Source organism: Panicum virgatum, chromosome 8K (genome assembly GCF_016808335.1).
Source record: "Panicum virgatum strain AP13 chromosome 8K, P.virgatum_v5, whole genome shotgun sequence".
Taxonomy (NCBI): Eukaryota; Viridiplantae; Streptophyta; class Magnoliopsida; order Poales; family Poaceae; genus Panicum; species Panicum virgatum.
In genome coordinates, this window is record NC_053143.1 from 52,366,838 (window position 1) to 52,370,346 (window position 3,509).

The window sequence follows — 3,509 nt, forward strand, 5'->3', positions numbered from 1 at the left end:
AACCTCCCTTGAGAGAGCTTGTGCTTGGCCAAACCAAAATTAATGAAAATATAAATAAAAAGCTTTTGGCCAACGATAAAACCCTAGAAAGCTTGAATGTAAAGCTTGAAACTTTGTCTTCAACTCTTAAAAATCAATTAAGTTTCAACAAAATGATCAAAACCCAGCTTGCTCAAATTGCTGCTGCGTTACCTGCTGTTGAAAATGGGAAGATCCCGGGGCAACTCGAGGCTACCATTGAAAATGTTAGCATGGTGTCCACCGGATGGGGTAACTCGTCCCGGAGGCCACCACGCACTAATCATGCAGGTAGGTAAAATCACCCAAGGAATGACATTTGGGATGGCATGGTGGCAACAGTGCAAGAGGATCCAGGGGTCCTCATGATCAGCTGCTCGATCTACGTCAAACACTTCGAGCAATGTCTCTGCAATCTGGGGGCAAGTGTGAACATAATGCCCAAGGTAATATATGAAGAACTCCGATATACTGCTCTTTCCCCAACAACGATGCTCGTACAACTTGCAGATTCGACCGTTCGATATCCCGAAGGGATAACCGAACACATCTTCGTACGAGTACGAGATTCCTTCATCCTTGCCAATTTTGTGGAAATGGATATGGAGGGCGACTTCGGAGTCGACTATGTACTTGGGCCACCTTTCCTAAGGTCCGCCAAGGTGAGGATCGATGTCGGAAGGGGAGAAATCCGTTTCCATGTCGGAAAAGAAGACATGATTTTTAGGTTTAAGCATAGGTGTTGACGTTCACTAACGATCATTTCCAGGCGTCAACTTGATCAGAAAATCATGAGAGTTTGCATTTCTTACATGCATCCTTATTCGATAAAGTCCATAAACCACACTTTATCTTTTAGAAAATGCAAGTTGCATTTTAGAGCTAATATGCAGGTTACAAGCACACTTTGGCTCGACATAAAATCACAGAAATTATCAGAGCACCGATTCAGGCTCAGATGGACCAAAAGTGATGCAAGAACCCAATTCAGACAAGCCAAAACAGGCCAAGACCACCGTGGACCAGACAAGGAGGCCCAAGACAGCCTACTGGACAAAGCTGGGGTCAGTTGGCCCACCTGGCAGGTCGACCGACCCACAGGTCGGCCGACCTGGCCCATGGGCCCCACCGCCTCAACTTCGCCACGTGTTGCCTCTCCACTGGTTGCTGAAGTCGGTTGCAGCAGTCTCACCCCGTGGCTCCCTGCTATAAATACAAAGGGGGCGGGGGCAGAGATTACACACACACACACCTCACACCTCTCCTCTCTTGCTCATCTTGCATAGTCTTTAGGCTTAGTGGAGTTTAGGAGAAGTCTAGGAGTCATCGAGTCGCCGGAGTTGCTCGAGAGTTCTGGTATGGGTTCATCTCTAGCTCTCTCTTGTAATATTCGGTTGTTTGTAATAGAATTAGACTATGGTTACCGATATCTGCTTGAAGTATGTTCTGAGTTATCGGGTATATGCTTCTTGTCATGGTTGCGTTATTATTCAATGCTTGCATTGCATGATCGCCCTGTGCTGGAGATGGTTAGTCTTTTGTTCTTAGAACTCTATCAACTGCTCCAGTATTCGTATGATTGCTCTATTGTGATGTCTATCCATCCAGAGGGTGGGGGCTCCGCGCAGGACGCTAGAGTATCCCTTACTAGTGTAGACATGGTGTCTAGATTAGTTAAGAGTTGCTGGATGTCAACTATACCCACAATTTGTAGAGATAGCCGGCAGGTGATGACAGCCCTGTCCGAGCCCGAGTAATCCTCCACGTTTGGTATGGGGGGCAGGAGGTACATAAAGTCACCGGGGTGTACGGGCTCCTCCCGTTGCTTCTATAGCGATCTCCCTGTTGTGTAGTTTAATCTCTGACGAGCTAACCAATGAGAAAGTGTAGATATAGCTGACCTAGCACAGTTGACTCGAGCTCTAACTTTTGCCTTGCACCCGGCCTAGAGCATCTTTTATCTTTCTTTTATTTATTTATTTATCCAAGAGGGTAGTTTGTGTGTGTGTCACACTCCCTCCTACCATGTTATTATCTTACCCCTATTTATGCATGAGAATATCCAATCTAGATAAAGTTCATCAACTAGTCTATATATCTCTTCACTGACCGTCTTCCCTGCGGAAATATAAACGACACCTCGGTATACTCCCGGGTAAAATGCTACAGCGGCATTCCGTGTGCTTGCGGATTTATTCGTGGTTCATGAAATACTACCACCCCAAATTGGCGTCTGCGGGCGTCATCGCTGTTTCCCTGTGGTGACGTTGGTAGACGCCAACAAGTATTTTTGGCACCGTTGCTGGGGAAGGCATAGATTGAAGAATATAGACAAAGTTGTGAACAAAATCGAAATTGGTATTTGCTTGCTAAACAGGCTAACTTGGCTTTGTTTTCTTGTCTTTGTTGATATGAAAACAGGGTAGTGTATGACTGGTTTCGACTTGCCACAAAACTTTCATTCCGATCCAGACTCACTTTTGAGAAGAGTTCGACCTCGTATCGTACCTCCTTAGATCTCACTCTCGGCAACCGAACCAGTCATCGCATCGTCGTCAGCTCCTAGAGCTATGGCCCAGAAGACACTCCATGATTACTCTGCTCCATCTGCTAACCAAGTCCCTACTGGGCCCGAGGTTAACACTGGAGGGGAAAATTTCGAGATCAAGATGGGTCTCATTACGATGGTGCAGGCCAGCCCTTTCTGTGGCAAGGCCAATGAGGATGCCAGCGCTCATCTGCAGCAGTTTCTGGAGCTCTGCATTACTTTTGTTATCAAGGGTGTATCGCAAGATGCAATCCGGCTCCGTCTGTTTCTGTTCTCTCTCTTGGGAAGAGCAAAGCAGTGGCTTTATGCTAACAAGGCTGCTGTGGATACTTGGAACAAATGTACCAAGGCGTTCCTCTCGAAGTTCTTCCCGACGGGCAAAACCAATGCTCTTCGAGGTCAGATTTCGAACTTCCAGCAGGCATCAAATGAGTCAATTCCTGAGGCTTGGGAGAGGCTTCAGGAGTACATTCTGGCATATCCGCACCACGGAATGGACAATTGGCTCATTCAACAGAACTTCTACAACGGGTTGACGCAATCATCCCGTGATCATGTGGATGCCACTGCGGGTGGAGCTTTCTTCTCGCTGACCATTGAAAGAGCTACATCATTGATCGAGAAGATGGTTTCCAACCAAGGTTGAAGCGATGATCACCTCCAACCACGCCAGTGAGGTATGCACTCAGTCAAGGAGGCCGACATGCTCGCTATTGAGATTGATCTCCTCCTCAAGAAATTTAAAGATTATTCCCAAGATAAGGCTCAAATGCAAACACTTCAAGCCTTGAAAACTCGCATGACATGCGAGGTCTGCGGGAATGTTGGACATTCGGGCGACAATTGCCCAGAAACCCAGGAAGAAGCATTATTCCTCAATGGCAACAATAATGGGTTTTGTCCACAAGGAGGTCAGGGGTGGAATCAACCACGCCAATGCTAC

The 3,509-nt window shown here is 46.9% G+C and overlaps 1 non-coding gene across 1 annotated transcript; it reads right to left on the bottom strand.

Annotated features, from left to right (window-relative positions):
• Window positions 1-2,954: 2,954 nt before the first annotated feature.
• LOC120646544 lies at window positions 2,955-3,061 on the bottom strand. Its single transcript, XR_005664448.1, has one exon. It is a non-coding gene; the product is annotated as a small nucleolar RNA R71 (small nucleolar RNA).
• Window positions 3,062-3,509: the final 448 nt, after the last annotated feature.